The sequence below is a fragment of the Drosophila miranda genome, chromosome XR (genome assembly GCF_003369915.1).
Source record: "Drosophila miranda strain MSH22 chromosome XR, D.miranda_PacBio2.1, whole genome shotgun sequence".
In the NCBI taxonomy this organism is placed as follows: Eukaryota; Metazoa; Arthropoda; class Insecta; order Diptera; family Drosophilidae; genus Drosophila; species Drosophila miranda.
The window spans coordinates 30719064-30732033 of record NC_046674.1 but is presented as its reverse complement, the minus strand read 5'-3'; the positions used below and the strand labels follow the sequence as shown (position 1 = coordinate 30732033).

Below are 12970 nucleotides of genomic sequence, written 5' to 3'. Positions count from 1 at the left end.
TCCGAAGCGCAGAATTTTTTGAAAGTTTGATTTTTAAAAGCTCTGGAAAATTCTCTATTTGATTCGTATATTCATTGTATCCAAAACGCTAAAAAAAATCTCTGACTTTTGCCACCTCTTTTCTTCGAAATCGCCACTGTGCGCCGCCTGCCGCTTAAGGTGATGGGCAAGCATTTTTTTAACGTTCCTTTAACGTTGCCCCTTTTCTTTGGGGCTTTTCTTTTTACTTTTTCCTTCTGAAGGCGGTGCCCTCCGTTTCCCGTGCCAGAGAGGTTGCCGGCTTAGAGGCCAGACCAAGCATTTGAATAAATAAATAACTAAAGCTAATTTTCCAGAGGCGACATACACACATCTACTACGAGTATTCGGACGCGCTGCAGGAGAGCGAACATCAACTGTCTCTATGAATACACTACCACGCGCACAAAAACAGATGACAGACAATGATCATCATTTCCGCAGCTGAAGGTGTCGTTCTGGCGGCTGTTGATGTAAATCGTAGCAAACTTTTAAGCGGACAGTCGTCGCGACCATTATGCAAATCGAGTGAAAAGGTGCTGGAAAAATACTTAAGCTGTTTTGTCCAACTGGCTCAACACACACACAGAGATTCACACAGCTAGAGAAGCAGCCATCTTACACATAGGAGAAGACAGAGGAGGAGACAGAGAGCAGAACCGACTGGCTTTGTTATAGGGGAAATCTAATTTCCTTGCGATGCCACGACGATGAAAGCGATGCCTTGTCCCAGACCAATATCCGCACCCATCAATAGTCCTCAGAACTTTTTCGTTCGATTCTGCTGTCTATGCATGCATAATTCAAATGGACAGCACAGTACGAGTCTGGACGATGATGATGATGGCGATGGGCCATGCATATTTTATGGAATCAGCTCGGTAAGACTTGCGGTCCTACCAACTGAAGAGCAATTTCAGATTTGATGGCATAACGCTCTCCAACTGTTGCATTTTGTGTCCTTAACTCTTTCGAAAACTTATGTAGAGCTTTACCCCAAGCTGGTTTATTAGGAACTTGATTTAATTGAGTAAATTCAAATGAAACTTGGCATTTCAGTTACACTGTCTATCAGTGGAAAATTAGATCCCAAATTTAACTTTTTTTATAACCGGTACTCGACGAGTATAGCGATATATATTTTCTTTTTTTGTGGGTGATGTGGATGTATCTAACACCCAGAAGAAAGTTTTTACCACCTAGCTATTTTTGTCTCTCCATGCGTCTCTTTAGAAAAACACCATTTTGAATGCAGATTCCTATAATATAACACTGAATCAAGTTTGTTTCCATACTTTTCCATGCCCCCTTTCCCCATCATAAAGAACGAAAATCTGTGGCAACCACAATTTTCAATAGATAGATCCAGAAGGAACAAATCCATTTGGCATATCTAGTATGTCGAGTATGTCAATGCCTTTGAAAAGTTACCCTTAAACGTTATTTGTGTGTCAACTCTTTTCAGGCTTTATGTTGCAAAAGTTTCGACGAGATTGTGGGACTACATTTTGAAGCATTATCCGATTTTAGAAGAAAGTCAAATTTATTTTGAAAAATAGTTTGTTTTATGTACTATATAAGTATGTTCCGGGTTTTTTAATGTTTTGGGGCCAGACTAAAAAACAATTTAGGTAGATTTTCACATGATAAAAAAAGATTTTGTAGGGAAAAGTAACATTGGGTTCGTTTGTGGCCTTGGAGTTGTTCTGCTTAATGTGTCCCACCATGACAGTCGAGCGCGCATTAGCAATCAGAGACAAGGGTTGACGCTGGCCCGGGGTCCCGGGCCCTGGCCAAGAAGCTTCGAGAGAACTTCCGTGCTGGGCTTTTTGAAGAGTGCCAGATACTTAACTATCTTCATTCCGTTGGTCTTGATCAATTCACTCAGATATTTCAGATAGCGAATCCAGCAATTTGGCTGCGGGTTCTTTATTTGTGTAGTGCCTACTGATCTATTGATCAATTTGCATAAGGGATTATTCACTTCATTATAAACATTATTATCTTCTATGTAGCACTTATCCGCCAAGCACTGGCATTCGGGGCAATTATAGCCTCTGCCAGTAAGAAACATTACAAAATGTCAGATTCCTAAGAGATATTTCACAGGTGCCACATTTAACATTACGTATAATAGGATTTAAAAGATTTGTCGTCCAGTTCTATGAGAAGGTGACGGACAATCGGATGGCAGACTTAGAAGAGACTTCTTACTATAAAATACGGATATGTATTTATTTACTTCATGAAACAAGTAATACTTGTCTACTTTTTTGATTTTTCATTTGACAAATTCGAAAGTTCTTTGCCCGAAATTAAACCAATTTGAGTCGAGCGTTGTTCTTGATAAGCAGCAATATAGAGCCGTTGCCTTGAAATCAATTTCAAAAAGGAGTTTAGATCTGACAAGCATTGGCCAACAAAATTAAATAAAATATTTACCGCGAACTGAGAGTTAATGAGCTCCAGGCGATTAAGCTGTAGAATAACTTTTTCTGGGGAATGGGGCAGCAAATGAATCAGCATTCACGATGAATCAATTATTTCTGGGATATAAAATCATTTTATTGAATTTTTGATAAGGGTTCCTTGTACCGCACCCGAATCCCAATCCCGTACCTCTCCGTTGGAGGAAAGTCTTGGAGAGGTCTTGGGGGCGTTGAAAGCAGGGCAGTCAAGTGCTGGCAAAGTGCAAAGCCAACATCAAGGACGATGTCAAAAATAGTGCTCAAAGCAGGTTCTGGGAGTCCTTGATTGCAGAAGGTGGGTGCTGGTAGGTGGCGTTTGGGTTTTGGTCTGTGGGTGATGCCTTGTTCGGGGCGAGTTTCCTGGGCAAGGGGTGACAAACAGCCCCAGCCCCGAAAAACTCGGAACGAACCGCATCGTTTGCTCGTTTATTTGCCAACAAGTCTAAAATGAAATTAATTATAGTTACGCACAGTTTCCATGACCCACAAGGTCTTCACTTCCTTCACCCCGGTCGAGTGTCTCCCGGGCCCCACATATTTGTCCTGCGCTCTTTTTCAGCGGGTGTAGAGGGACCTCTAATAAATGGCAGGCCAACTACCCCCCATCATCAAAAACAACAGCGGGAACAAATAACAGATCCTTAAAAACAGGAAACAGAGCCCGAAAGGAGTAATCAAATTATGCAGCAGCAACAGGCCGTTGCCTACCTTTCGAACAAGTTATCGAGGGAAGCTGTAGATACACTGGGATTCTTACTGTAGCAATGTTTGTGTATTGAGTAGAGGATTATTTGAAATGATCTGAGTTTTATATTAGCTCATTGGAACGAGTTCTATAATTTTGGGTAAAAAAGAATAGAACATATTTTCGTAAAAGTTTAAAATATTTATGTTAGCTCTTTCGGAGTTTCCTACGAGTATAAATTGGCAAATATGGTCGAGTCCTGCATGGTCTGTCTCTCTTTGTGTCTCTTCCTTTGCCCTTCTCCCCATCCCTGTCTCTGTCTGAACCTTGACTTTGTATTAATGCTTCCAAGTGCGTGAACATCGAGCAACGAAAAGGCTCCTTGGCACACGCACACGCACACATAAACATACGCACACACACACGAACACAGGGGAGATATTTATACACATTCTCGCACACATACCCAAAATGGCTGTCGAAAAAGAAGACAGAAGCCGCAGGAAGAAAAACAAGATGAAGGAGCCATAATTCGGAGTACTAAGAGACCAAAAAAAAGGAAAGTGGGGGAGAAAGGAGATAAGGAGAGCAAAAGGGACAGGGAGAGCAGCTCTCGTTTCGGCTTTTGTTTACATCTTATATATTAATGTAGAGAGAAAAATGTATATACAGTAGCGGACAGCGAAATGTGGACACTCATGTTATCTAACTTTTAACCGACTGCGCGTATTCAAAAACTCAAAAGTCAGTCGGGAAACATTTGTATTGTGTAGATACATTTATTAGCTGTTAACGTCTCTTTTGAAATTACTGAAGACGATAGGACAGCTATTTTGGAATTGGGCTCAGAAAACATTAGTTTTGGCCATATTATCCCCAAACTTGGGATGAGAAAGCCTTCTTTAAACAATTTTATACACAATTTCGAAAAACGCGGCTCGGTAAAACGACTACCGCTCTCAGCAAGAAGGAGGAGGACCACCCCAAAGGACTATCAAAGTAGGATCGTATTCTTAAACATTGCAGCATCTAAAATCGGTTCAAAATGGCATAAGATATTAGAAGGCAGTTTATTCAGTCAGTAGGTACCGATATTAGCACCAAAACTTTAGGGTGGCGTCTTTAGGAGACAGCACTTAACGGTCGGCGGCCAGCAAAAATACCACTTTTGACAATAAAAATGCTCCAGACACGGCGCCAATGGTCCAAACTCAACGAAATCTTTACTTTAAATGATTGGAGAAACTTAATGTTTCTAATTAATCTAAAATAAATGAGGTTTGTTGGGAAAATAAGACGAATGATCGTCGCAAAGACGGAGAACGGTATATAAGTATGGTATTTGGTAGGAAGCCTCAGAGAGCAACAGAGTCTGTAGAGATAAAACAGAAGCGGACAGAAGCGGCCGTCGAACAAAGAGAGGATAGAACACAGCCTCAACGATCGACGCCAATTAATTCGGTGCCAAAGTCTCACTCCAGACACACGCAAATTACGAGCGCAATTATTTGTATAAATCTTAATAAAGTTAAAGCACAGCGACCATTGTAATCATAACTCATCTTAAATAATATTCATAAAGACTCATTATAATAAAACCTGGCATCCTGGACTAAAGTATAGCTACGGAAAACCCGGGGCCACATTATTAAGTGCCTGAAACCAACGGTAATGCAAGGAGGCAGCAGGATTTTCTGGGGATGTTTTTATACCCGATACTCAAAATGAGTATTGGGGTATTAGATTTGTAGTAAAATTGGATGTGTGTAACGTCCAGAAGGAATCGTTTTCGACCCCATAAAGTATATATATTCTTGATCAGCATCAATAGCCGAGTCGATTGAGCCATGTCTGTCTGTCCGTCTGTCCGTCCCTATTAGCGCCTAGTGCTCAAAGACTATAAAAGCTAGAGCAACGATGTTTTGGATCCAGACTTCTGTGATATGTCACTGCCAAAAAAATATTTCGAAATTTCGCCCCGCTCACTTCCGCCTCCACAAAGGACGAAAATCTGTGGCATCCACAATTTTAAAGATACGAGAAAACCAAAAGCGCAGAATCGTAGAGAATGACTATATCTTTAAGACAGAATTTGAATAAGATCGTATTATTATTATAGCCAGCATCAAGAAAACAATTTCATTTTTTCTCGCCCTGTCTCTCTCTAACACACACGTAGCAAAGCCGGCTTTGCTTAGAGTAAAACATTAGCGCCTAGATCTCAGAGACTATAAAAGCTAGAGCAACCAAATTTGGTATCCACACTCCTAATATATCGGACCGAGACGAGTTTGTTTCAAAATTTCGCCACACCCCCTTCCGCCCCCGCAAAGGATGAAAATCTGGGGATATTCACAAATCTCAGAGAATATTAAGGCTAGAGTAACCAAATTTGGTATCCGCACTCCTGTTAGATCTCACTTTAAAACGGTTGTCTCAAAATTTCGCCATACCCCCTTCCGCCCACACAAAGAACGAAAATCTGTTGCATCCACAATATTGAGGATTCGAGAAAACTAAAAACGCAGAATCATAGATAATGACCATATCTATCAGATTGCTGAATCTGGAGTAGATCAGATCATTTTTATAGCCAAAAGGAACAAATCAATTTGCAGTGGCTACGCAGCGCCCGATGACACGCTCAGACTGATTTTCTGTCTTTCTCGCACGCACTCTTTGTCTTGTTGTTCAATATTAGCGGCGTCTACCGGAGGAGAGCCATACTGACATAGTATCGGGTATAACTGTAGAGTTGCGGTGTCCGCTGCAACTCACAACGTTCCCCCTCGTTTCCTTTTGCAATTAAGAATCGTTTCGTTATATAAAATGCCCCAATTTATGTGTATTCAAAAGTAAATTGGAAAACTTTTGTGAATGTGAAAAACGGAGCCTGGCTTATTGTGTAGTTAGTTTCATGATCTTTTTTCTTGAAAAACAAACCAAAACTTTATAAAACAAAAAAAAATCACGTTTATTTTGACTGTCCGCTATTGAACATAATTACATCACTTAAGAACGGCAGGGCAGATTTGAATAAAATTTTTGTTCAGTTGCTTGTATTTTCCACGAGAAAATTTTAACGGAACAAAATTTTTCAAAAAAACCACCCGCGATCTTAAAATTATCTTCTTTTTATTTTTTTTCTTTTTTGGACCAAATTTTTATCAGTACAATAGTGGGCGAAAAGTTAATTGTCATAGTCAGAGATCAATTCCAAACTCGAGATTTTATTCGCCGTTATAATCTAACGCAAGAGGAACGTGTAGAAGAAAATGAAAGGAGACCCAATTTTCACAGGCTCGCCTTGCACTATTACCACCTATGTATATATATACATAACTCAACCAGTAGGCTTGAATCGCGCTGACTTCGAATACGATTCCACAATCGCCGACAGATCTTCGCTGCGTTGATATCGTTGCAATTTCTGTCGTATGGCAGCATTGCAAAGCATTACAGTTTCAATCGAAAATCGTCCGCATATGCTGCGCTGGTGGTAAAGTGAAACGCCCCAAACATCGGTTGTTTGACCGTTCTGCCAGCTATTTATGTCGGAAGCCTTCGCCATATGAATGAGTATGCTCAAGACGCGATGACGAAATGGCATACTCAAATAAATAATATCGAAATGGGAACTATTTGTGTTTTATTATCACTCCGGAGTTTATCTAAAAGCGTTAAATTATGAAGACGGTGTCGCTAGATACAAACATTCATATAGGTACATATAAAACTTTACGAGCTACAAAATAATCTTTTGGCTATAATAATAATCCGATCTGATTCGGATTCGGCATGATTCGGCAATCTGGTAGATATGGCCATTCTCTATGATTGTGCGTTTTTAATTTTCTCCTATCTTCAAAATTGTGGTTGCCACAGATTTTCGTCTTTTGTGTGGGCGGAAGGGGGTGGGGCGAAGTTTTGAAATTTATCGATATCATTGGAATGTGGATAAAAAATTGGGTTGCTCTAGCTCTTATAGTCTCTGAGATCTAGGCGCTAATGTTTTGCGCTAAGCAAAGCCGGCTATGATACGTGTGTGTTAGAGAGAGACAGAGCGAGAAAAAACTAGATTGTTTTCTTCATTCTGGCCATAATAATCATACGATCCAATTCAGATTCTGCAGTCTAAAAGATATAGTCATTCTCTACGGTTTTGCAATGTTTTGAAATATACTTGTAACAGTGACATATCACAGAAGTCCGGATATAAAATATCGTTGCTCTAGCTCTTAAGCTAGGTACACACGATGCAAACAATTTGCAGCAAGTTGATTGCTGCAATCAAATATGCACGTTTGAACACGAGTGCAAACATTTTGCTGCAAACAAAAAACTTTCACTAACTTTTTGCGGCAACTATTTTTGCTTTTCGTCTGTATACAGAATTTTGCGGTTAACTTGGTTGCGTCAGTCGCAATATTGCAGCAAGCAAAGCAACATGTGGGATCGCGAGAAAACGATAAAATTAATTGATTTGTACGAGAATTATTCTGTTTTATGGGATGTCTCGTCAGCAGACTATAAAAATAAGCATAAAAAGCAAAGTGCTTATCGCGAAATTGCTGAAAAATTTGACAAAAGTGATGATGAAATAAAAACAAAAATTCATCATTTGCACACTCAGTTTTTTACTTTTTCTAATAAAAAATTGAAAGCACTGACTGACATGCGAAAAAAATTGTAATAGTTTGTTTCATCCCCATTTTGTAGCTCTTTTAAAAGGTTCTGATGCACTCCTTTTTCATCTCTTTTGGAAATCCACTCTTTCACCCAACACTTTCTTTTTTTTGCAGACTCTAATCTTCTCACTTTTTACGTTATATTAAAGTTGCTAATATAGCAATAGCAGCAACTCTCGATTTTTGTGCCGACATATGTAATTAAACACGTCGTTATTCCTTGACTTTCTCAAAACAACAGAACTTGCAAATGAGTGTCACTTGCAAGCACTGCAAACAAAAAATGAAAACACGTGTAGACATTAACGCAATATATTGCACGAAATAGCCATGCAAAAGTTTGCGTGCAAAACAAAAATTGATTGAAGCAAGAAATTTTCATGCAATATTTGCATTGGTGTGAACATTTGTGCAAACTTTTGCTGCCAATTATTTTCAACTTGCTGCAAATTGTTTGCATCGTGTGTACCTAGCTTTATAGTCTTTGAGCACTAGGCGCTGATAGGGACGGACAGACGGACAGACAGGGCTCAATCGACTCGGCTATTGATGCTGATCAAGAATATATATACTTTATGGGGTCGGAAACGATTCCTTCTGGATGTTACACACATCCATTTTCACCACAAATCTAGTATACCCCAATGCTCATTTTGAGCATCGGGTATAAAAAAGCGGACAAGTGGGTCATACAGGATGATAGTGGGAGAAGTGACAATGGGAGGGAATGTTAAAGTTGGAGTCGGAAAGGGAGTTTGCGGGAGTAAATGCAAATTTAAAGCATGTTCTTTTGAGTCCGGTATGTGGATACACACGCGTTTTGATACACGCATACATTCAAATAGATAGGACTCCCCATATCCTTCAGACGAAATCGCAATTATCGCTTAGGAGAGATTATTTAATCGGTTAATCCAGCGACTTTACATTGTGGATTTGTTGATGTTTCATGGAAACTCGTAAATATTTTATTATAGAAGAATAAAGTCAATATTTGTTAAAATGGGGGATGAATACTCGTGTTTCTATGGAAACCCAGGCCTTAGGACATTTTCTTTCTAAAAAGACAGGGTAAAAGTCTTAAATTGGATCACGGAGTTGATGCTATCTCAGTCGGATGCCCATTTTCTGTAACTCAAATGATGAATTAAGCCATTCAAAAGCTGTGTGAAAGAGGTCCCTTGATGAGGAATACGCTGCAGAAAAAAGGCGACTTGAGGTGGATAAATTCATTAGTAGGCATTCAAGTTCTTGAAGCTTATGCATAACCGCAATAGAAAAGGCAAGAGAGCACTTCCTATTCTCTCTTGGAGGGATCTTTGATGGAAACTAATAGCTTGGAACAGCATAAAAAGAAGCGTAAGCAAAGAAGTGATCCTTTAAGGAGCTCGCATAAGCTGGCCAATCCTCTTTCTTTCGCTGTCTGTGTCTCTGAATTTATCCTTAAAGTATACGCTTTTCTGCCAAGTGCTGGACAATATTTTATTACATTTGTAAATTTTAAAAAGAGCTTACAACATGAGTGGAAAAATGGACAAAATGTATGCCATCTAACGGGATTTTAAAGAGCAGTGAATGATATGCAAAGAACACTCCCAGCGGTTTTGAGACAGGTGCTAGGGGGTAGAGGGTGGTGCGGTGCCCCTATCCGTCAGGTAAGTAAAAAAGGAAAATCGCATGCCTATGCATCGTTCCAGTCTTTTTTATGGTTCATAAACTTTCGCTCCTTTGGTGAGTGATTTTGCCCTTTTTTATGAGGCCAGCGTTAAATAAAAAACTGATTTGTTTTTTCCTTCAGCGTTTGATGTTGTTGCCACAGTGCCACCCCGCGCTGTGTGCTGCTAGCCCCTTGCCCATATGCTGCTGCGTGCTCCCCGTGGCAGCTTTCAGTTTTCTGGTTGCTGATTTGTGCCATTTGTTCCCACCAAAATGTGGCTGTCTGTCTCTTTCTCTGGCTTTATCTCGGGCTCTGTGGCTATCTCGCTCTGCCTCTCTCTCTGTCTGTCGCTTTCTCTGGTTACACTCATGTGTGCTTGCGTGTGTATGTGGATAACACATGGCACTCACTTCAATATAATCAACATCATCATCACACTGACGAGTTGTTAATGATGAACATAATGATGACAAAAGGGACCGCACACCGAAGCCGTATCCCGAAACCGTATCCCGGTATCCCTGTATCCCGGAATTCTGGTGATGCGGCTGCTTCTGCCGCTTCGGATGATGAGAAACACTTGGGGCCAACAAAGTTGTTAACATAAAATGGCTCACTGCACACATACGCGTACGTATACCCACAATTTGTCTTAAATGAAGCGCTGTCGATGGTGTGAGTGTGTGTCTCACTGCCGCTTTCACCTTTAATAGTCCGCATCTGTCATTGCAATCGTTTTCAGCCTTGCAGGTGGGAAAAACAAGAAGAGCACAGGGCATGGAGCAGGGGGCATGGAGCATGGAGCATGGATCATGTGGAATGGGGCATGGAGTTCGCCATCAATTTTCCAACCATCAAATCTCGTATTGATCGACGGCACAACTCAAAACTCGCACACAAAGTAACAATCAAAAAGAAAAAAAGAGAAAAAAAACGTGAAAATTTCATTAGACTTTGCATTTGAAGAAGGTACAAATCCCAAGAAGATTGAGGGGTTGTTTGTCCTTGGGTTTGTGCTGGCTCTCTGACTGTTTCTGTGACCTGGACTGGGACTGTTTCTGGGTAAACTTTTCATGTTTTCCCTCGATTTTCTGGTGCTGGGTGTGCTTTCAGGTTTTACCCCAGCTTTCATGCTGGCCGCGGGCGATGGATGATTTTGATTTTCCTTCTGCTCCTGTTGTTGATGTTTTCCCCTTGTTGTGGGCTACCTTCCGGTGCTCTGTGGCGTATGAGCAATGTAAACAACTCATCCACACGCTCACCCAAAGGCAGAGAGATAGAGCGAGAGAGCTGCCTTGCCTTCTCTTCCCTACTCTGAACAGAGCCTTTCCATGCCGTTCCTCTTAGAGTCATGCACTAGCAACATTATCCGAACAGGCCTTTCAATACTCGTATCTACATATTTACATATCTGGTGCATATCAAAACCGTATCAACCGTTTTTCCACTAAGGTTGAAGAAATATTACAGACAATACATTATCCCCGCTGCCAATAGAAAAAAGCGAATATTTGAGCGCATTACAAAGAAGGAGATCTCACATCGATGGATGCTCGGATAAGGCCATGTCTCTGCAGCAGGAAATTGATACAGGAAATTCAGTCGAGAATTAGGCAGTTTATACAACGAACGAAGCTATCAATTAACTAATAGCAAAATCGGATGTGGAAGAAAAATCAGCTGGCAAATTATAATGCAATTTTAGCAATGCATTTCCACAGTGGCAGTCAAGTGGGGTAGAAAACAGCGCTCGCCTGGGCATTTCCTGAGAGTGCGTGTGGTGTGGCCTTCGCGGGTGGGCGCATAACGGGGTAGAACGCTGAAGCTGAAGTACTTACAAGAATTGCTCAACTATTAAGCAAAGTAGGGCCCCAAGCTGGCACACAAACAGCCCCAGCAACTTACTACTTTAGATACATACAAATATATACTCGTACACTAATACGACCACACTCTCAATTTGTATGCGGAATGAGTCAATGTTGGCTTGTTGTTGGTTGGGCAACCGGAAACGACAGGCGAGACGCCTGGCAATGAGGACACAAAAGGTTAAACTTGTTGCAACAACTTTTCGCTAGACACCCTCTCAACAGCGACCAGACATGTCGCACAGTGGCCGAAATGGCCAATCTAGCTCCATTTAATTCAACATTTCATGGCAGAGTCTGTTGAAACTTCTGTGTGGTATTGATTCTCAATACCTTACTGAGTATGAAAGTAATTGCCATTTTGGTTTTTTCTCATATTTCGTGAAGCTGGGAAGCGTCAAACCGAACATATGTTGCAAGAGCTGTTATAAACAAGTCTTGGCGCCTTTTTTGTTAAGCTGGAAAAAAATTTGTGCAAAAAGTAAAAAATCAAAGCGTAGTTAAAATTTATTCTGAACTATCAATTTATAGACTTGAAGCTTTTTGGTCAATGGTGTATATGTCGTTTAATTATATATACTAGTTTAAAATAGCAGCGGAAGTTGACCTTTGGAAAAGTTTTCCTTAAAAAACATATTGCATTGTTTGGTGGAGTGCATCCTGTGAGATGTGTACGATCTAGTTGCAATTGTTTTTGATAAACATTCTCAAATTTATTGTGAATTTGGATGCCCAAAATTATCTGTATATGGTTGCCGAAAATAATAGTAATTTAATTTTTGGAAAATTTCCATCCCAAGACTTCCATCACTTCCGTACAACGGTCGCTACCAAAAAGTCTATTGCGGTTGAAAATTGCATATTTTCAAATGTGTTTAATAATAATGATTATTCACAAGAACAACACAAAGAAATGCAAGAAGGATAAGAACACTTGTAAGCACGTTGCTGCAAAAATTGAAAAAATGTAATGGAACATTTTCACATTTCGAAAAGTGGTGGTGAGAGAAATGCTTCTAAAGTTATATCATTGAAGAAGAGGTCGCAAATATTTTTCCAAGCTACGATTTATTGAGAAACGCTAAAGTAATATGCTAACACCCGAAAGTTTTCACGTAAAAATACGATGGAAGATTTAATGCATGCTCTTATATTTACATCTGATCCTTTAATTTCAAAGTTATCAAAATTGTCATCGAGGCTTTCCAAAGAAAATATAGAGTTGGATAAAGAAGTTAAAGATTTGCTATTTGAAGTCAACTTTGAAAAAGACGTTTTATGTTCCGATAGTTCAGATATTGGAATTTAAATATATTTAAAATTACATAAGTTACACTGGTAAACTATCTTCAGAACGGTATTTTAAAATCTTTAAATGTTTTGAAGGATCAGAACTATCGTATCTATTTGAAATAGTTGACTGATTCTACTGAAATTTGGAACAGTCATCCGGCTATTAAAAATTTAATTTAGATATCTCTTAAATTACGCTTGTTATTAATTTAATGCCACTAGATTGGCCGTTTCGCCCACTGTGCGCCGCCAGGATATGTTTTATGGGGAGCGATAAGTGTTATTAACTTCGC

At 39.9% G+C, this 12970-nt stretch overlaps 1 protein-coding gene across 3 annotated transcripts in view; it reads right to left on the bottom strand.

The window, feature by feature from the left end:
• LOC108151262 overlaps positions 1-12970 on the bottom strand; it is a 146771-nt gene that overhangs the window by 86958 nt on the left and 46843 nt on the right. The window lies entirely within an intron of this gene.